General features: G+C 42.7%; 2 long non-coding RNA genes across 3 annotated transcripts in view; one reads left to right on the top strand and one right to left on the bottom strand.

Annotated features, from left to right (window-relative positions):
* The window catches only part of LOC138743160 (uncharacterized), a 52,786-nt gene extending 29,957 nt beyond the window's left edge, over nucleotides 1-22,829 (bottom strand). Inside the window, exon 1 of the long non-coding RNA XR_011344675.1 lies at nucleotides 22,695-22,829. This is a non-coding gene — a long non-coding RNA (uncharacterized lncRNA). The remainder of the gene's footprint in view (nucleotides 1-22,694) is intronic.
* Nucleotides 1-22,880, top strand: part of LOC138743159 (uncharacterized) — a 116,807-nt gene that overhangs the window by 85,667 nt on the left and 8,260 nt on the right. For both annotated transcript variants that reach the window (XR_011344673.1, XR_011344674.1), the window contains one exon: nucleotides 2,661-2,817. This is a non-coding gene — a long non-coding RNA (uncharacterized lncRNA). The remainder of the gene's footprint in view (nucleotides 1-2,660; nucleotides 2,818-22,880) is intronic.

Below are 22,880 nucleotides of genomic sequence, written 5' to 3'. Positions count from 1 at the left end.
ATAAATTTTTCTGTGGCTGAATCATCTCCCTCCATGCCCCTCCCATCCATGTACCTGTCCAAACTTTTCTTAAATATCAAAAGTGAGCCCGCATTTCTCAATTCTGTTGGCAGCTCATTCCACACACACAACACTCTCTGCATGAAGAAATTCCACCACCCCTCCCCCATGTTCCCTTTAAACTTTTCCCCTTTCACCCTTTACCCTTGTCCTCCAAGTAAGGTTCTCAAACCTCGAGGTGCTGGTTTTCAGGCCTTTGTGGCTTCTCAGAAGGACGGAATGGGCGACGTGTTGCCTTGTGGATTTCCTTTCAATGTAACCATGTCAACACAGTGAGCAAGTGTTTTTTTTTGTTCTAATTAGCATGGTTATGCTGCAATATGAGGTAAAGAGAGTCTTGTGCATTTGCTTAGATCAGTAAAACTAATGAGGGTTGGAACTAATTGCTTAAATGGGAATCAGTAATCTTGCCTCCAGTTGCTGAATCCTTGTAACTAGGCACAAGTTAGGCAGCTAATTTAGGATTTGAATATCGTTCATCTGCAAGTATTTGTAATTTTAAGTACATTCTTTGAGATTAAACAGTGTGAAATAAATTGAGGTGAATGTGAAATAGTTTGAGGGATTTAAGAGTTCAGTAATAATGCAAAGTAATCAGGCAAGCAAATCTTAATGTTAAACCTTACAATAATTGTACTACAGCATAAAATAACTCAGCATAAAGTAACTCGGAGTGTTTAAATAAAAACAATCAAACACCAGATTAAAGCAAATGTATAAAAACACAGAAATGCTGGAGGAACTCATCAGGTCTCACAGCACCCATAGGAAGTAAAGATCTAGAACCAGCATTTCAGGCCTGAGCCCTTCTTCCAGGTATGAGTAAAAAGCAGGAAGGTGCCTGAATTATCCCTTTGGAGTCCAGCCACTTTTAACCTTTCACAATATATTGTCCAGACCGGGTCCATGGGTAAACTACAGTAAGTAACACCAGTACGAACCAGCTGGTCTTTAGGTATAAAACCGGTCCCAGAAAATAAGGACATGGAGTATATGCATTGGCAGGTAGTCCCTGAACACAAGAATCCAAATGGTTAAAAACCTGGAGAGAAGGGGAGAAAAGGGAAGGGGAGGAGTACAGTCCAAGAAAGAAAAGGTGTTAATTGGATATGGATAGGAAGGCAGGAGAGAGGAAAGGTTAGAATTGACTGGATGAGGAGGGGAGGTGGCTCTGTGATTCCAGAGCTGGGGCAGAAGGAAAGGTAAAGAGAGAGTGACCTAGAGGAAAGAAGACATAGGGATAAATGTGGGGGGAGGGGTTAAAGGAAATCAGAGAAGTTGATGTCAATGCTATCTGGTTAGAGGGTGCCGAAACAGAAGATGAGGTGTTGTTCCTCCAATTTATGAGTGGTCTCAGTCTGGCAGGGCATGACACCATGGACAGGTATGTCAGCAAGGGAATGGGGTGGGGAATTGAAATGGATGGCCACTGGGAGATCCACGCTATTGCAGTGGACAGATCCAAGGGGCTCAACAAAGTGGAAATCTGAAATGAGGAGCAAGAGAAAATGTTAGAAACACATGTCAGGGGCATCGGTGTGAAAAGAGGAACAGTCAATTTTTCCCATCCATGAGCTCAGTCAGAACTGGAAAAGGGGGCAGCAAAGAAGTGTGGGCAGTGGCATGGACATAAGAAAGGGATATCTCTGAAAGGGTCAATGGACACCAGCAGCAGCACACTAAATTCGTAGTAAAGATGTGGGACGTGCCCAGCAAGCCAGACTATACTAGACATTAGAAAGGCAGAGCAAAAATGATGCAAGGCAGAAATGGCCAGTTCTGCAGCAGATAAAGGAAGAGAGAATAACCAAAAGTTGAAACATTCGATATTGGGTCAGGAAGGCCACAATGGGGAGGTGTTGTCCCTCAAGCATTTGTGGGATCTCCATCGTAACATGGAGGAGAGGTCAAACAGAAAGATCAGAGTCAGAATGAGAAGGTGAAGTAAAGTGATACATTATGGATTGGGACTGTTTAAGTATGTTGTCATATTCTACGTGATGTGGCAAAAAGGGTTCTTCTCTGAGCAATATAACATGTCAACATGACACCCAGTCAGGATGAAGAACAGGAGTGGAATTACAGAATAATTCTTTTGGACGATGGAGGCTAACAAGAGATTTATTTGACATGTATAAATCTAAGGGTGTAACATGTTGAGGAAGAAATAACAATTGCCAAGGGATAGATTTTTAGAATAACGATTAGGTGGTTGCAGTTGAGGAAGACCCTGTATTTATAGTTTACCCTCAGGTGATCTCCCCATTTAGAAAATTTAGAAATCGCCATTCTTTATCAAAGAGTAATTAAGGTTTACACATGTTTTGTCCAGAGAATCCACAACTGTAACCATCCACGTTGCTCTAGGATGTGACCAATCGCATTTGAATTTAAGTTGTTTAATAGGTTGAGATTAAGGGGCGGGGGGGGGGGGGGGCGGAAACTAAAGCAGTGGGTTTGTATCAAACTCTGAATACAGAGGCCACAGTAGGATAGATGGACCAGGTCTTTGTCTTCTTTGTACAGTTCATAGTATGAATTTCAGTGCATTTGTATCTGGTATACAGCCAGTCCCCATGTTATGAATGTCTGCCTTACAGACAACTCATACTTACGAAAGGACTACACATAGCTTACGTGGTTCGTCGGCTTGAGGAAGGAGAACACCGTCCATCATTATAAGTTGGATCACGTTGCTTCCCTTGATTGATGCCTACTTCAAGAAATTGATTCCAGTAGTTTTATATGTATAGAAAGGTAAGATATATATACTCTATTCTAAGACAATCATTTGACTAACTGATGCCAAATTTACCTGTTCTGACTTACCTACAAATTCAACTTAAAGACAGACTTAGGAACAGATCTCATTCGTAACCCGGGAACTGCCTGTATGACAATAAACTTACTGGTCATTTTTCTAGTAAGAGAAAATGTCTGGAAAAGGAGAGTATCAAAGCACACCGATGCAACAGCCCTGAACCTCCATTCCGTCTTGACCCACCTGAAGAGCGATGCCTCATACACCAGGCTGTTGTTCATTGACTTCAGCTTGGTGTTCAACATGATCATACCTCAGAGGCTGACAGATTAATTGTCCTCGCTGGGACTCAGTACCCCTCTCTGCAACTGTAACCAGGACTTCTTGATTGAAAGACCCATAGTCTGTCCAGATCTGGCAGCAGAACCTCAAGCCCCATAACACTGCACTGGCACACCTCAGAGCTGCATGCTCAGCCCACGACTGTTCACGCTGCTAACTCATGACTATACTGCCAGGTTCATCTCCAACAGAATCAAGTAGGCGGATGACAAAAAGGTGGTTGGCCTCATTAGTAACAATAATGACCTGGCTTTCAGAGAGGAGGATGAAAGTCTTGTACAGGGGTACAAGAGTAACAACCTGAGGCTCAACATGGACAAGACAAAGGAAATGATTGTGGATCTCAGGAGGACAAAGGACAACTCGCCACTACATGTCAATGGCTCCATCATAGAGAGAGTGGAGATCACAAAGTTCCTTAGTGTCCATTTAATGGGGGACCTATCCTGGACCCACAACGACTCATCATTTGTCAGGAATGGGCAGCAGCGCCTACATTTCCAAAGGAGGTTGAGGAGGGCAAGGGTAATGGCCACCATTCTAATAATGGTCTACAGGAGCACAATAGGAAGTGTCCAGGCTGGCTGCTTCATAGTGTTGTTGCAATGTATTAGATTGGAAGTCAGTACAGAGAGTGATTAAAACTGCTGAGAAGATCACTGGGGTCTCCATTCCCGCTATCAACAACATCTACAGGGAGCAGTGCTTAAAGAGAGTCAGAGAATCATCGAGGGCCCTTAACATTCAACCTGCAGTATCTTTGAGACACTACCTTCAAGGAGCATAAAAACTAGGACTGCAAGGCTGGGAAACAGCTTCTTCCCGCAGATGGTGAGACAGTTGACAATAAACTTGAACTTGAAGTTGCAAGTGCAGGAACATGAGCATTATATGCAAGCAGTGTTGTTCCTGGATACCTTCCTGTGGTGAGTTTAATGGGCATATGTCGGGCGTGTGCATTTCACAAAACATTTGGGACGTGGTGAGTGCCATTTCGTGAGGCTTACAGAGGAACTACAACAAGCGAGTATTGGGAGCCACACATTGAAAACTAACTCCGTCAGCTTTGAAACAACACTGATATCGAAGTCAATTGACTTCAAACAGACGCTGGAATTTAAAGCTAAAGACAATCTGCTGGAGGAACTCAGTGGGCCATGCAGCATCAGGGAGAGAAAAAGAATGGTGACATTTTGAGCCAAAACACAGTGGTTCTCAACCTTTTTCTTTCCACTCATCTACCACTTTAAGTATTCCCTATGCCATCGGCGTTCTGTGATTAGTAAGGCATTGCCTAAGATGGGATGTGAGTGGTAAGGGAAGATGGAGAATCACTACTTTAGACCCAATTGTTACTGAAATATTTTTCTTGAGAAAAATTGTCATTGGCCCATTTCTTTTGGAGATCTGAAACCGTGCACATAACGAGTCAATTAGGGACAATTAAAACAGTGGTTTTCAAACTTTTTCTTTCCACTCACATATCTCTTTAAGCAATCTCTTACTAATCACAGAGCATCTATGGCATAGGGATTACTTAAAGTGGGATGTGAGTGGAAAGAAAAAGGTTGAGAACCACTGCTTTATTGTATCTCAACCATTCTTGTTTTTCCACTGATGCTGCCTGGCCCTCAATTTCCTTAAAGTCTCTCTCAACTCTACAATGATATCTAAATTGGTGATGTACCTTCCATGCATTAATATTCACTGAGAGCTAACTCTGTGACTAGCGAACACTAGATGTCTTTTTTTTCCTGTACGGAGATCCATGACCACTATCTACATCCATGCAAGCGGACATGGTGATAAAGTTTGAATATGCGGGGAATAGAGAGAGATACAGATCATGTGCAGGCAACAGAGTTTGAGATTAATTTGGGCATCATGTCCAGCACAGACCCTGCTCCTGTGCTGACTGATCCATGTTCCATCCTCTTAACCCCATACCATCACCTAAATCTGAAAAGTGTCCTCGGCACTGGTCACCACATGACCAGTACCTTTGGTGTCGCAACACTTCCCAACCATTTACTCAACAGATGACCTGGCTGTGGTATGAACATAAAAGAAGGACAGTTGTCAGCTCTCACGTAGGGTGAAACATGAAAGTCTGCAGATCCTGTGATTGTAGTTAGAAACACAGAGACACTGGAGGAACTCAGCCAGGCTCGCAACATCCGTCGGAGGTAAAGATATATTACCGATGTTTTGGGCCTGAGCTCTTCCTCAAGGTAGGAATAAAAAAAAGGCAGCTGTTTGTATTAAAAGGGACGAATGTGCCTCAGTTATTACAATACTTCCATGTTTCGTGCAGGGAGGCTGGTTGAGATGTTTTTGGGCACCAGCTCACTCTGCCAAACTGGGTTGTTTGCAAATTGCGGCAGCGCTGATTAAGTTGCGGTGTTGATTGGGCACCTCACAGTGAGGTGGCAGAGGAGTGCGAAGGAAGAGGGACAAGCGATACCAGAGTAGTCAGAGGCTCCTAAATAGCCTGTCGATTTTCCACAGCAGCACAGGCTCTACCAATAATTACGATTGTTATTGTTTCTAGCTTTCTATTTAGTCAAATAAGGTTCTATTTTCAGGACATGTAAATGAAAAGGAGATAATTACAGTTTACACATTGTAAACATCTGGAATGATGGCAGAAGCTTTGCAGGTCTTTCGGATGGATGTCAGTGATTTGCAGGACTTTTCCACTCAGTGTTTATGAATATCAGGCTCACTATCTCCCCAGAGATTCTAAGTGAGGACTTGTTTGTTGAGATATTATTGGATTGGTCAGCATCTTTCAATGAGGCTGGAAGAATGTAGAGACCACATACATTACTGCTCTTGTGGAGGGAGCTTCAACAGCAGGGTCATACTGCCATCTAGTGGGTAGGGTTTGCATTACTGCTGTGCATTCATTTCCTATCCTTGCTGGCAGAACTTGTCCTCAGCCCCAATAACTTCTCCTTTGACTCATCCCACTTTCTCCAGGTCATTGGTGGTAGCCATCGGTACCCACAAGGGCCCCAGCTATCCTTGGATTTTTTGTTGGTAACGTTGAGCAATCCATGCTGCAATCCTACACAAGCAAGGTCCCTCACCACTTCCTCCTCTACACCAACAACTACGTACTTTGGTGCTGGCTCATGCACCCATGATGAGCTCGTTCATTTCATCCACTTTGCTGATGACTTCCACGCTAAATTCAAATTCATTTGGTCCATCTCCAGCAACATTCTCCCTTTTCTCGATCACTCTGTTCCATCTTGGGAGACATACCCTCTACAAACCCATCAACTCACACAGCTACCTCAACTACACCTCTTCACATCCTGCTCCATTCCATTCTCCAAATTGCTCTATCTCCGTCACGTCTGCTCTCAGGACAAGGTCTTCCATGCCAGAACATCAGAGATGTCCTCCTTCATCGACTTCTCCAGTTTCCATTAAACTTCTCCCCCTCCACAATCTTCATCCCTTCCCGTCAACTTTCTCCCTTCCTCCAGTTCTGTCTTCCTCTCTCTTCCAATGCTGTTTGGGTGGAAGTTACACCCTCTGCCTAAGACGTTGTGGGCTTCCTCCAAATAGCTCCAACGATATCCTGGTTGAGAGGTTGGACCTGAGTTGTGGGTGAGTGATAGCAAATTATAGCACATTACTGCATTGTATAGGCGCATAGTCTCATAAAATTGTACAGACCTCTATAAACATGTTTCATGATCATTCTCACCTTTCCCAACCTTACACCCATAGCCCTCTATTTTTCTTTCATTCACGTGCCCATCTAAAAGTCTTTTAAGTATCCCTATTGTACCAAGCTCTGCCACCACCACCCCCAGCAATGCATTCCAAGCACCTACTACTCTATATAAATAGACCTACATCCGACATCTCCACTAGGGCGGCACGGTTGACGTAGCGGTTAGTGCAACACTTTTACAGCACCAGCGATTGGGACTGGGGTTTGAATCCCGCACTGTTTATAAGGAGCTTGTACATTTTTCCTCCTGTCTATGTGGACTTTCCATGGGGTCTCCGGTTTCCTCCCACCTTTTGAAACACACAGGGGGTTGTAGGTTAATTGGACGTAAATTGGACGGCACAGACTTGTGGGCCAAAATGGCCTGTTACTGTGCTGCATGTCTAGATTTTTTAAAATGTCCTAACTCACTTTAACAAGATGCCTTCTGGTATTGGCCATTGCTGCCCAGGTAAAAAGGTGCTGGCTGACCATTCTAGACCCCTCCTACCTCTATTAAGTCATCTCTCATCCCTCTTCCTTCGCTCCAAAGGGACTAGCCCTAGCTCGCTCAACCTTTCATCATAATGCATGTTCTCCAATCCAGGCAGCATCCTGGTAAATCTCCATGGCATCCTTTCTAAAGGTCTCACGTGCTTCAAATAATGAGTTAAGTAAACTGAATTGATGAGAATGTCTGGAAAAATGGGATTAATGTAGGATTTTCATGTAAACAGGTTTTTAGTTGATGTGGATTTAGTGAGCCTCAGCATGTCCATCTCAATGACTCAATTAATACAAGTTCTTTCCTCATTCCTCCTTTAAGGTCCTCTCTTTTCCAATTTACTCAGTTTTGAAAATTAGAAATGACTGCAGATGCTGGAAATCTGAAATCAAAACAGCAAACGCTGGAAGTACTCAGTAGGTCAGATGCATCCTTAAGAAGAAAAACAGAGAGTGGGCATTTTCAGGGAGATGTACGGGAAAAGTTTTGTGATGCGTCCTGGAACCAGTTGCCTGCAGTAATGGTGGAACTAGATGCACTAGTACCTTAAGAGTCTTCTCGATAGACATGTGAATACTTAGGGAATAGATGGTTGTGTATCATGTGCAAACAATATACAGAAAGAGCTGGAGAAACTCAGCAGGTCACACCGTATCCATAGTGACCTGCTGAGTTTCTCCAGCCCTTTTGTGCATTGCACTTGACCCCAGCATCTGCAAACTTTCTTGTTAAACTTCACAGGCAAGCAGCAGAGTTTTGGTATCTGTTCTATGTTCTATGTTTAATTTACAAGTAAAAACACACCGAAATGCTGGAAAAACTCAGCCGGTCCTTCAGCATCCATTGCAGACAAAGATATATTGCCGATGTTTCGGGCCTGAGCCCTTCTTCAAGGAATATGCAAAGAATGCTTATGTTTAATTTCACAATACCTGATAAGCCAACCCATTATGGCAATCAGGCATTCAGCATTATCAATGTGGTTCATTAAGTGTTTATCAAAATAAAGCTTTTTAAAATCCCTTTGATTAATTATAATTCTGTAGAATACAAATGTCATCCAACTAATCTCAAATACTTATCAAGATCTGGAAGTGATTAATTTGCAAGTTAGATATTGATTTGGGAACGGACAGACGGCAGAAGTTCAGAGGTGTATTCCACTTGAAAAAATTTACTGATAATTTAAGAGAAATATATCATGTATTTTATGAAATATGGAGCCCATAAATACAAACTTTTGGTATTAAAATTTAAATGAATCTCAAACACACCCTTTCTCTTATTTTCTCTCTGAATTATTTTTTTTTTTAATTTATTAAATAATGATAGTTATGTTAAACATACAATAATACAAAGAACAAAATACTGCATGATATTTTTATATATAAAAAAACAACCCCCCCCACCCCCCTTCCCTAACCTTCCTTTCCCATCCCCCTCTAAACTACCCCCAAAAGGAAAAAGGAAAGAGGAGATCACATAACATAAAATTCATCAGGTTATTACCATGGTTCGGAGCAACACCACTAAAGTGCGGGAAGGGGCTTTAATAATTCAACCCCATATAATCCAAATACGGGCTCCAAGTTTTACTAAAAAAGGAATAATTATTACGTAAATTTTATGTGATCTTTTCCAGTGGAATACAAGACCTCATTTCCAAATGCCATCTCTGAATCCTCAAATTAGTCTCATTTTTCCAAGTAATTGCCAAACATTTTCTAGCTACAGCTAAAGCCAATCTCAAAAATGCAATTTGAAATTTATTTAATTTTAATTCTAAACTCAACCTCTTAATATTACCCAACAAAAAATACTGAAGGATCTAATGAAAGTTTCACTTTGAAAATAGCTTCTAAAATTTCCTTACATCTATTCCAAAAGGGTTTTGTTGTCTCACAAAACCAAGTAGAATGTAAAAAAGAACCTACCTCCTTATGATGTCTAAAACATAAATATGAAGAAATAAACTTATATTTCCTTAATTTCTCCGGAGTTAAATATAATTGATGAATAAAATTATAGTGAACCAATCGATACCTTACATTTACAATCTTAGTCATACTATCCCCACATAAATTCATCCAATCATCCTGATGAATATATTTCTATGTTTAGAAGTGTGGGGAAATGAGGTGCCTCCTGTTGTGGTTTTCTTGTCCCTTTTTTAGTTTGTAGAGGTTTGGGGGGGGTGATTTAGAGGAGGGTTTTTTTCTTTTGTTTTTTTTTAATTTCCTTTTATATTTTTTTATAAAATACCACATGTATTTGGATTCTTCTTTCTTTGCCTTGGCTTCGCGGACAAAGATTTATGGAGGGGTATTAAGTTTCAAATGTTGTGATATGTTTGCTAGTGGTTTTATATCAAATAAAATATTTTTCAAAAGATCTGGTAAAGATAAGTTCAGACAAATGGCTTTATTCCTGTTATGTAATGACATGAGTTTGCTCTGCAGGATATTTTTAGTGCACTGGTCAAGATGCTCACATTACAATCCTCCTTCCACTCCCTTGTTGAAGATGGAGGGACTGGTTCTAAAATTCTCCTGGCCAGGAAAATGAATGTCAACGCTTCTCCTTCCTCAAATGAGAATTGTTCTGATGGCTGTTGCTGGTATGGAGAGGAAAGGGTGGAATCGTCTGGAAATAATGAGGATTGCAGTTGTACCCCATTTCTTTTCTTCCAAAAGCTATGATGATGTGCATTTGTGGCTCAACTGATCTGTCTGTAAGACCATGTGGAATCCAACGACAACCTTCCAGAAGGGCATTGGATAATAAAGAGGGTCAGACCAATTGCCAGTCCCAGACCAGGTTATTTATTAGGATGAAAGGTTTAGGAAGAATGATATTCGCATTTCTTTTCGAAGGGGTCACTGTGAGATTGACAGCTCCGGATGATTTCTATTCAACTTCACTGATACATGGAATTCGCAATTTGATTTGTTGAGGTTTCGTTTTATAAAGAGCATTAATCTTTCAATGCTTTGGGAAATTAATATTTCCTGACAAACATACACAGCCATAATAAAATATCACTACCAAGTGCTGGTTTCTACAATTGCAGATTAATATTATTCCAAACTTTGCAAACTATTACAATCTCGATGTCTCAGATAACTCCCATTAAAATTCAATCATTCACTGAGTCTGCTTGCAATCTCCAGAACTACAATGAAGAGCGATTTGGACAGATTTGAAATGTCAGAGCAAATGTAAATCATTTTTCTTCAAAATCCCCATTTCATGGTGAAAGAACATGGTCCACAGTTCCAAGTCTTTTACGTGGTCCACAGTTCCAAGTCTTTAACATGGTCCACAGTTCCAAGTCTTTAACGTGGAAATGTTAAATGTTAAGACACAGTCCTTTCCTTAAAGCAGAAAATATTTTATTTATTGAGTACAAACTTTATTCATGTCTGTGCTGGCTGCAAAAAACATTGATGTTCCACACCTTGCTTTCGAATCTCTCCATGGCCTCTCCCCTTTACAGTCAAGAGGCCAGCATTAGGGAGAACTGATGGTGTGAACAGAGGATGTTTCAGAGCCCTCCCTTTCTCTGAAGCCCCTATCAGCTGACATCATTGGACCACCAAGGCAATTTCCTCTCTAAACCTTTAGTGCTGGCCAAAGGTTTTCACTGTACATGTGTGTGTGTGTGTGTGTGTGTGTGTGTGTGTGTGTGTGTGTGTGTGTGTATGTTTGTTTACACATGTGTGTGGGGATATGTACATGTGTGTGTGTGTGTGTATGTTTACACATGTGTGTGGGGATATGTACATGTGTGTGTGTCTCAGTATGAGTGTGCGCATGTGTGTGCACATGTGTGTGTGAAGGTCCTGTTGGAAACAGGTTACAAACTTGGTTATCTGAAGTAAAAAACAGCAAATACTGGAGCTACTAGGGGTTGGGGTGGGGGGGGGGGGGGGAGGTCTCACATCATCTCCAACATGGAACACCAGCACTAAAAGCACCAGCACAGGAACAGGTCCTGCAGCACACATGTCCACACTCTCACCACTCTCTGCGTGAAGAAGATCCCCCCAATATTTCCCTTTAAACATTTCACCTATGTACCAAGTACAAAGAAATTTAAATTGGCCAATGGCAAGGTGTACACTAATGGGTTGGGCGAGACCAAACATTGATTGGCAGGTGGTGTGCCTTTCGACTAGGTAGTAGGCAGTGCTGTTACGAGACAGCCACAGCCCTTGACAATACACCCAGTAAACCTCTTCTGTTTACTTGCAGAGGGGGAACTTGGCAGATCCATCTGCAACTGAATCCTTGACTTCCTCATTTGAAGACCACAGTCAGTACAAATTGGAAATGTCTCCTCCCCGCTGATGATCGACACAGGCGTAACCCAAAGATGCATGCTTAGCCCACTGCTCTACTCTTGCTACACCCACAACTGTGTGGCCAGGCACAATTCAAATGCCATCTGCAAATTTGCTGATGGCACCGTGGTCATCAGCAGAATCACAGATGGCGATGAGGAAGTGAACAGGAAGGAGATAGATAAGCTACTTGAGTGGTGTCACAACAACAACCTTGTATTCAACTAAGAAGCTGATTGTGGATCTCAGGAGGGGTAAGTCAGGAGAACACAAACCAGTCCTCATTGAGGGGTCAGCAGTGGAAAGGGTTAAGAACTTCAAATTCCTGGGTGTCAACAGCTCTGAGAATTTAACCTGGGGCCTCGATGTTGATGTAATCAGGAAGAAGGCTCGTCACTGGCTATACTACATGAGGAGTCTGGCGAAATTTGGTATTTCTAAAGTTGTACTGTGGAAAGCATTCTAACTGGTTGCATCACTGCTGAGTATAGGGGTGCTAATGCACAGGACAGAAAAAAAAATCTATAGTTATGTCTTCTATAGAATCATCACGGACATCAGTCTTCACTCCACTGACGACATCTATAAGATGCAGTGTCTTAAGAAAGCAGCCTCTATCCTCAAGGACCCCCACCACCCAGGCCGTGCCATCTTAACATAGCTACCATCAGGAAGGAGGTATAGGAACATGGATATCCCATGGCACATGGACAGCTTCTTCCCCTCTGCCATCAGATTTCTGAATTGACAATGAATTGCCAACGGCCTTATTTTCTCTTATTTTCACACTTTATTTATTTTTAAATGTGATTTATAGCAAAACTTTCACTAAAGGTGCTGTTGCAAAACCATGAATTCCGTGACTTTTTCACGATAATAAATTCTGATTCTGTTTTCTTTCCAAAGTTCCTTCCTGTAATGGGATGAACAGAATTCTCGGTTTAATTTGTGCTGCAGACCTCTTAAGAATATAATGAAAGAAACATTATGAACACGGTTACTGGATCAAGGCCAACACCTTGGGCATCAAGCAATATTTCACCAAGAGAGTGTTTTCTCGGAAACCGTAATATCTCACTCAGGGAATTTAAATGGTCGTAGTTGCATCAAGATGAAGATTAAATGAGAAGAGGCCCTGCAAAATAACACCATAAGCCTTTGGTGTTCAACTAACTTAAAATGCTCTAGCTTCTGCCTTTATGAAGAAGGAATTGTTCACTTCAATGAATAAATTGGAAGTTGTCATCTATTAATTACATAACTGTAAACAAAATGCACATTGGGGATCAATGGGAAGAAGAAGAATTGAAATCGTTCAGCCAATTCCACCAGCAGCGTTTCCTTTATTTTCTCTACCTATCGCCCAATGCAGAAATAAACTGAAGGGATTTATTACACCTCGATGTCACTGAAAAATCAGGCTCTTGGAAAATAGGATCAAGCCCTTGCAGAATCAGAAGATCAGAATCAGATTTATTGCCATGAGCTTGTTTCCCCCTGCAGTAGGCCGGCGGTACACTCCTACAGGTACAGGTGTTGCCCCCTGCAGCAGAATGAGGCAGAACAAGGTGCAAAATTACTGTAGATTTCTGTAAATGGAAAAAAGTGAAGTCATGTCCATGGATTCATTGTTCAATCAGGAATCTGATGGTGGAGAGGAAAAAGCTGTGTTAGTAATGTTGAGTTTATGTCTTCAGGCTCTTGTACCTTCTTCCTGATGAGCAAAGTGATGATGACCTGAGTGGTGAGGATCCTTGATGACAGATGCTGCTCTCATGAGGCACTGCCTCTTATAGATGTTCTTAATGGAATGAAGTTGAATGCCTTTGCACATTGCAGTAAAACATCTTTCCTATGGTGGCATATCTCATGATACTTTGCAGACACTTAATTAGATGAAGATTAATTCATAAATTCATTGGATGTCATAGAGATATAGAGACATGGAAACAGGTTGTCCAGCCTAATTCATCAATGTATTTTTACAGCGATCCCATTTGTCTTCATTTGGCCCATTTCCTGTCCACATACCTGCCCAAAACCTTGTAACTGTAACTCCCAGCTAAAGATTGATCAAGGACAATGAGCTTCCATGCAACATCAGCAAGGGAATTGGGACTCAGGCAGATAAAGACTGGAATGAAAACTCACATTGGTCAAGGTTTTAATTTATGGTAAAAGGCCATGCACTTTATTGGAAGCTTTCACAGAAAGGAATGTGCTCCCTTGAGACAGTGTGGCCAGTATCTTCCTTCAGCCTCATACCAGCATGGTTGTGGCATTGAGCTGGTCCCTTCAAATGGCCTGGTGGACAATCATGGAAGCTAGTAACACCCACATTCCATGAACAAGGAAAGAAACTGTGCATGTGTCTGTGCATGCGTGTGTACGTGTGCCTGTGTGTGTGTACTTGCGTGTGTGTGTGTGTGTCTGAGTGTGTGTGTGTGTGTGTGCCTGTGTGTGGATGTGAGTGTGCGTGTGTACTGTGTGTGTGTGTACATGTGTGTGTGTTTGTGTCTGTACATGCGCGTGTGTGTGCCTGTGTGTGTACATGTGTGTGCGTGTGTGTGTGTGTGTGTGTGTGTGTGTGTGTGTGTGTGTGTGTGTGTGTGTGTCTATGTGTGTGTGTGTACGTGCATGTGCGTGTGTGTGTCCAAAAGAGGGATTGCATTAGCAATGGCCAGGAACTGTTTTGCAGGTACCTGCAAGTCTGATTCCCTTCTGGACATAATCCAATGGAATGTGGAAATGCGTAGTTGTATTCCCCTGGAGAAATTACATACAATTTAAGGAAAAAGTACAATATATTTCTGCAGGTACGGCAGCCTTATTGACAAATACAGAGTTGAATACAATACTTTAAGCAATCACACTTTTAAAATTTTTTTATCCTTTTTTACTCCCATATTTGAGATCTAGGTAAAAAAAAAGAACTGGACTTTCTGAGCTGGAATCCAGATCTCAACAGTTCCTTTCTCTTTCTTTCTTTCTTCCTCTATCTTTTCTTTCTTCATTCCTTTTCTTCATTATTCCTTTTTTGTTCTTTTCTTTTCCTTCTTTCTTTTCGAGGGTGTGGTGCGCTGTTAGCCAGAATCAGACACACACAAGGTAAAGTCTTTAATTCACAAAGACTTCCACAGAGCCAGGCTGGCAGTAGCTGCAGTAACTCTGAGTGAACTCCGGGAGGACAGCTCAAGCTGATATCCGGAGGGAGATTTGCATCTGACCGGGTGGGACTTGATCCCTTCAGGCTGACTGATTGACAGCCGGCCAGGTGTTGTCCTGTCCGCTTACTCTCCTGCAGGAACAGAGGTTCACCCCTGCAGTAGGCCGGCAGTACACTCCTACAGGTACAGGTGTTGCCCTCTGCAGTAGGCCGGCGGTACACTCCTACAGGTACAGGTGTTGCCCCCTGCAGTAGGCCGGCGGTACACTCCTACAGGTACAGGTGTTACCCCCTGCAGTAGGCCGGCGGTACACTCCTACAGGTACAGGTATTTCCCCCTGCAGTAGGCCGGTGGTACACTCCTACAGGTACAGGTGTTGCCCCCTGCAGTAGACTGGCGGTACACTCCTACAGGTACAGGTATTGCCACCTGTAGTAGGCCGGCGGTACACTCCTACAGGTACAGGTGTTGCCCCCTGCAGTAGGCCGGCGGTACACTCCTACAGGTACGTGTTGCCCCCTGCAGTAGGCCGGTGGTACACTCCTACAGGTACAGGTGTTGCCCCCTGCAGTAGTCCGGCGGTACACTCCTACAGGTGCAGGTGTTGTCCCCTGCAGTAGGCCGGTGGTACACTCCTACAGGTACAGGTGTTGCCCCCTGCAGTAGACTGGCGGTACACTCCTACAGGTAAAGGTGTTGCCCCCTGCAGTAGTCCGGCGGTACACTCCTACAGGTGATGATGTTGTCCCCTGCAGTAGGCCGGTGGTACACTCCTACAGGTACAGGTGTTGCCCCCTGCAGTAGGCTGGCGGTACACTCCTACAGGTACAGGTGTTGCCCTCTGCAGTAGGCCGGCGGTACACTCCTACAGGTACAGGTGTTTCCCCCTGCAGTAGGCCGGCGGTACACTCCTACAGGTACAGGTGTTTCCCCCTGCAGTAGGCCGGCGGTACACTCCTAAAGGAACAGGTGTTTCCCCCTGCAGTAGGCCGGCGGTGCACTCCTACAGGTACAGGTGTTGCCCCCTGCAGTAGGCCGGCGGTACACTCCTACAGGTACAGGTGTTTCCCCCTGCAGTAGGCCTGCGGTACACTCCTACAGGTACAGGTGTTGCCCCCTGCAGTAGGCCGGCAGTACACTCCTACAGGTACAGGTGTTGCCCCCTGCAGTAGGCCGGCGGTACACTCCTACAGGTACAGGTGTTGCCCCCTGCAGTAGGCTGGCGATACACTCCTACAGGTACAACTGTTTCACCCTACAGTAGGCCGGCGGTACACTGCTACAGGTACAGTTGTTGCCCACTGCAGTAGGCCAGCGGTACACTCCTACAGGTACAGGTGTTGCCCCCTGCAGTAGGCCGGTGGTACACTCCTACAGGTACAGGTGTTGCCCCCTGCAGTAGGCCGGCGGTACACTCCTACAGGTACAGGTGTTTCCCCCTGCAGTAGGCTGGCGGTACACTCCTACAGGTACAACTGTTTCACCCTGCAGTAGGCCAGCGGTACACTGCTACAGGTACAGTTGTTGCCCACTGCAGTAGGCCAGCGGTACACTCCTACAGGTACAGGTGTTGCCCCCTGTAGTAGGCCGGTGGTACACTCCTACAGGTACAGGTGTTGCCCCCTGCAGTAGGCTGGCTGTACACTCCTACAGGTACAGGTGTTGCCCCCTCCAGTAGGCTGGTGGTACACTCCTACAGGTACAGGTGTTTCCCCCTGCATTAGGCCGGTGGTACACTCCTACAGGTGCAGGTGTTGCCCCCTGCAGTAGGCCGGTGGTACACTCCTACAGGTACACGTGTTGCCCCCTGCAGTAGGCCGGTGGTACACTCCTACAGGTACAGGTGTTGCCCCCTGCAGTAGGCTGGCGGTACACTCCTACAGGTACAGGTGTTGCCCCCTGCAGTAGGCCGGTGGTGTACCACCACAGAGGGGTTTTTGTTTGGGGGGGAGGAGGAAAATGTGAACAATGGATCAATGAGTCCTTTTAATTTATGTATATATTTGTGAAGGATAGTTATCAATACCTACAATTATAAATAATCATAAAATTAAAATACAATTTAAAAAATAATGGGAAAACAACTGAGCCAAAATGATGGGAAGCAGAGAGACTCGTTCCAATACAAATGAAAGAAAGTTTAAGTTGGAACATCTTTGTAAAGTCTGCACAGTATCGACATCAGAAGGTTCCAAAGCAAGTTTGTGTCAATTGCTGAGACTTTGGGCTGTCAGAGCAGGTTGTGGGTGGGGGATGGTTTAAAAATCTCATCAAGCACAAAACAGATCTAACCTCACCTTAGCTACCATCTCCATGGAGTTCTTGCTGATGGTCCATGTTAAAGGTGTAATCTTCTTGGAAGGAGGTGCTGGAGGAGGGGTTTGGGATGATTGTTGGTTGTGGATAGCAGCACCTTTTCCCCAGTGCGACAGTGGTAAGTATCAGAGGACATTTCTATAAGGTGGGGGTGGGGGGGGGGGGGGTCGGACGACGAAAGTTTTGGGAAGACAGGGGTAAGTTTCATTATACAGAATAGTGTGGGCCTGGAGTGATTGTGGACACTTAAAATACTCTTGGTCAGACAAGATGCAATAAAAATAGAGGTTAAGGCTGTGAGGTAGGGAAAGTTTAGATGGTGAGTACATTTATATAGGTTAGCATCACATTGTGGGCTGAAGGGCTTGTACTGTCCTGGAATGTCGTGTAATGTCCTACGATCTATGTTATTCATGTTGCTTTTGAAAGTTATTATTGAAGCCACTTCTTTCATTTTCAGCACTTGTAACCAAGCAAAAATTGTCCTTTTTCAATTTCCACCCATTTATTCCTCTGCTTGGTAAGAGTGAAACCAGTGTGTTGATTATGGAATCCAAATACGTGAGGCTTTAGAAAATCTCTTGTAAATCCCTGTCAAATCTCTGCTCTATTGAAAATTCCTCAGTTTCTGCAATTGCTCAAAATAATTGAATGGCTTCACATTGAATATTTAAAGACAATACCAATGGATTAAGGATTGTGTGTTTATTTGTGAATATTTCTGGCCTTCACTGTTGGTTTTAATTTAGTTACATTTCAAACAGGAGGGTCAATAATCTTTACTCTGTTAATTAACTCCATCAGATCATTTGTAACTTTGTAAATCCTCACTAATGTCATTTGTTTGAATATTAGCGAAGCCACATTAAAAATAACAATATGAATATGATTATGTAAATAATCTGCATTAACTATTGATAATTCGGTCATTAATTTATTCATAGTCTTTTCATCCTCATAACTTGCTATTCTATTTTTCTTCTTTAAAGAACCTCCAAGCACAAAATCATTGGTAACAATTATTATAAAAGGCTAAATGCTTAATGTCCATTGTCGAAAGGTCGGCATGGCCTGTTTCCGCTCCGTAAATGGTTATATGGTTATATGGTCAGAGATCTCAACCTGCGGTTTAAGTCCATAAACAGTGCAATGCATTGAGCATCCAGTAAAATATGACTTGCATTTCTGTGCAACCCTCCATAATTCAGGACGTTCTACCTAAGACCACAAGCAGAAATAGGCTATTCAGTCCATCAAGTCTGCTCAACCATTTAATCATGAGCTGATGCATGTTGCCACTTAGCTCCAATGCCCGGCCTTCTCCCCGTAACCTTTCATGCCCTGGCTAATCAAGAACCTACAATCTCTGCCTTAAATACACCTAATGATCTGGCCTCCACAACCGCCTGTTGCAAGAAATTCCACAGATTTACCAAAGAAATTCCTCCACATCTCTGTTTTAAATGGGTGACCTATAACCCTGAAGTTATGCCCTTTTGTTCTCGATTCACCTATCATGGGAAAAAACTTTACCAAACCTACGGTTCTTTCAACATTCAAAATGCTTCTATGAAGGCACTTCTCATTCTTCTCAACTCCAAGGAGTTCAGTCCAAGAGTCATCAAATATTCCTCATATGCTAATCTCTTCATTCCAGCAATCATTCTTTTTTTATTTCTAAATATTTTTATTACATTTTAAATTTTACGTAAGTAAAATTGCAACAGAAAATTGGTAAAATACACACCAGAGATGTCAATACAAAGAAATCAACCGAATTATCTAATTTATAGAGTACTGCAGCATTCGCGCTATGCGAGGGTGGAGAAGAATGATACGGGCACCAAAGCCTTGGAAAACGAGACTGGTTTATTGCTCTGGCTGTCACGTTTATATGGGCCCCAGGCGCTGACATCAAGGCCCCATGTCATGGGAGTGCCAGCCTGGGATTGGCTGCCGTTCCTGTCTGATTTCCCCATCTTCCTGCTGTACAGAGGTCACCTGAGATGACGGGAGTGACACCCCCAGGTCAGCACAGCCACCATGTTCGTTGGCCATTTTGCGGGCCGATCCGTGTCTCCATGCACAGGCTGCTACAGTACATTTATAAAGAAACATCTTACAATTTTATCCTGAATATTTTATTTACATCTACTCTGTCCATGCCCTTTAACATTCAAAATGTTTCATTGAGATACCCCTCATTCTCCTAAATTTAACAAATACAAGTCAAGAGCTGGAAGTAAAACACAAAAGTCTCCAGACACCCGTGATTAAAGTAAAAACACAATTCTGAAAAAATCAGCAAGTTTGGGGAGATTTGGCATGTCACCGAAGACTCTCAAAAACTTCAACTGTGGAGAGCATTCTGGCTGGTTGCATCACTGCCTGGAATGGAGGCGCCAACTCTGAGGACAAGAAAAATATCCAGAGGGTTGTTAACTCAGCCTGTGACATTATGGGCACCAGCCTTCACTCCATCAAGGACAACTGCAAGAGGCGGTGTCTAAAGAAAGCAGCATCCATCCTCAAAGACTCCCACCACCAAGGCCATGCCCTCTTCACTCTGCTACCATCGGGGAAAAGGTACAGGAGCCTAAAGACGAGCACTCAGCGGCACAAGGACAGCTTCTTCCCCTCCGCCATCAGATTCCTGAATGATCAATGAACCAAAGACACTTTTCATGCACTGTTTTGCTTCTTTTATTTATTGTTGTAAAAGTGGTTTATATGAATGTTTGCCCTATGACGCTGCCGCTAAATACTGAATTTTATGACTTGTTTATGACAATAAATTCTGATTCTTACAGCACAAAGATAAAGATACATAACCAACGTTTCGGGCTTGAGCCCTTCGTCAAGCCAAGAGCCGTCAAACGCTCCGCATATGATCACCCTTTCATTCCCGGAATCATCCTTGTGAACCTCCTCTGAACCCTCTCCAATGTCAGTACGTTCTTTCTTAAATGAGGAGCCCAAAACTGCTCACAATGCTGCAAATGAGGTCTCACCATTGCCTTATATAAAGCCTCAACATCACATCCCTGCTCTTGAAGTGAATGCCAAATGTTCTGCATGCAGTAGCATCCCCTGGAGAAAAATATCCACTCTCCCCAGGGTGAATCACCTGACATGTTCCATTGGTCATCTATATTATGAGCCAATACCTTTCCTTTTTTTTAGCTGATTGAAAATTGAGTTGCAGCACATCTCTCCAGATTTGTTGTGCGACCTCAAAGGGGGATTATGTAAATCAGTTCTCATCACTTTTGATGATGTGGATGAATTGATATTTAAATTTCCTTTTGTTTGACTAACTCTTGAGCAAAAGTATAAATATACATAAAGCTGTCTTTGAAAAATGGATAAAGAGGGTTATTTTTCCACGATTGCAGCATTTAGCTGGCAAATTGAAAAGAGATAACTGAGTAAATCTCCAAGTCAACATTAAATAAGTTATCAGAAATATTCACACAACAGGTTGACAAGGTTGACGTGGCTGTTCCACAATTATTTGTTGGTTTTTGACTACGATGTAAATATTTCAGTTATGGGCTGATGGGTGAAAAGATAATTTGTGAGTCAATTCAAAAGCTTTCACTTCAAGCACCATTTGAATATTTACTCTGCTATGGCAGAATTTCTATTCATTCAGAGACTGAATTCACAGAAAATAGCCACAAATAGAATATTTTAGTTACTCGTATCTGGAAATTATAGCCTATTTAAAAAAAAACAACCAATTTTTCACTAGACTGATCAGAATACCTATTTTCCATGGATTATTGAAATTCACGATGGGGGCATTGGATATCACAGGGACTTATTTTCCTTATTCATGGGTGAAATCTTTGTTTTATTGGAGTGAAACAAGAAAGTCCACAGACACTGTGATTCCAATAAATATATAAAAGTGCTGGAGAAACTCAGCAAATCCCGCAGTGTCCATAGGAGGTAAAGAGATATAAACAATATTTTGGGCCTGAAGTGTGCAGGCTCCTCAATGAAAACCTGGGAGATGGAGGGAAGAACAGGCCAACAGCCAAGAGGCCATGAGTGTGTATGGATAGACTGGCAGGAGAGAAAAGCTGAGAATTGACCAGGGGAGGGGAGATAGCTCTGTGAATGCAGAGCTGGAGGAGAGGAGGCACAGAGAGAGAGAGAGACGGGGGAGCTGGAGGAGAGGAGGCATAGGCATCGGGAAAGAGGGGGGAGGGAGGAAGGGGGGCCTTACAAAAACTGGTGGAATGGTGCCCAGACAGAATATGAGGTGTTGTTTCTCCAGTTTGTGGGTGGTCGACCACTGAGTAGTTTTGGAATCGTCTTTACTTTGTCCATTGAGTATTAAAGAGGAATGAAAAATTAACAATTAAAATTAGGTTGAAAAGAAATAATTTAATGTCTATATTGGTAAAAACACAATTCTGTGTTTTACCCACAATTCTGGAGAAACTCAGCAGGTCAAACAATGTCCTTTATATGGAAAAGATAGAAATACATAACTGACATTTTGAGCTTAAGCCCTTCCCCGAAATGTTGATTAGATATTTTTACCTTTGATATATAAAGCACACCGTTTGACCTGCTGAGTTTCTCCAGAATTGTGTTGTCACTTCCCACGGAATGCTGTGTGACCTGCTGAGTTTCTCCAGCAAGTTTGCACACTGAACTTTTTAAAAAATATTTAATTTAAATTTTCCATTCATGTCAACATACAGAATATAATAATCATTTAGTTGTATCAATTCCATTATACATGGTTTTTATAAAACCCCTCCAAAAAAATTTTAAAAAATAAAAACCCCACCAAAAACCCCAAAATAATAACCCCCAGTAAAGGATAGAAAAAGAAGAAAGAAAGAACAATACAATTAGTAAAGAAAGAAGAAAAGATCAGACCTGGTTATTGAGGGATCTCCATCTTTCATTCGATTCCAACCTTTTTCCGTTCTATTTGTTCATTTATTCCAAGGAGTTAACGAGGTTTCACGCGATTTAGGGACAGCCATTTATAAATTTATACCTATAATATATAACTAAGGGCACTTAACTTTCAAAAATGTATCACATTTATTTCTTAAGCTATAGGCGAACTTCTCAAGAGCTAGACAACTATGAATTTCTGCGGGCCACTTTTCCAAACCTAAATGCGAATCCGATTTCCATGTCCACTGTTATACATTTTCTTGCAGCTGCCGATGCAATTTTTACAAATTCTTTTTACATTCTACATGCTCATGTCCAAAATTGAAATCAGTTTGGATAGAGTTAGGAACTTTTTTGGAGCCAGTCACAGGAGTTAAATTTCCATAGGCTCCAATGTCGTTTTCAACTGGTTAATATTTCAGGGATGAGAGCAAAATTGAAACTAAATTTATACATATTGCACTTGACCCCAGCATCTTGTCCTCACAGGTGAGGACACACCTTGCGATTGGCTGGCTTGAACATCTTGACTCATTTGGCATACCTGAGCTGGCCCCAGCAGCTGGCTGCAGCAAAAGACCCACCACATGGTGCCGATCACTCTCTTTGTTCCCTTAAGACATCCCTGGCCTCCTCTCCAAGTTAAAGGAAGATCAACTGTGAAAGGTCCAAGTTGTGAGTCGTGGATGACGTTGAAAAACCAGATCTGAGGTGTAAGCTGGTACAGGGT

This window comes from Narcine bancroftii, chromosome 9 (assembly GCF_036971445.1).
Source record: "Narcine bancroftii isolate sNarBan1 chromosome 9, sNarBan1.hap1, whole genome shotgun sequence".
Taxonomy (NCBI): Eukaryota; Metazoa; Chordata; class Chondrichthyes; order Torpediniformes; family Narcinidae; genus Narcine; species Narcine bancroftii.
This window is presented reverse-complemented; position numbering and strand designations above follow the sequence as displayed.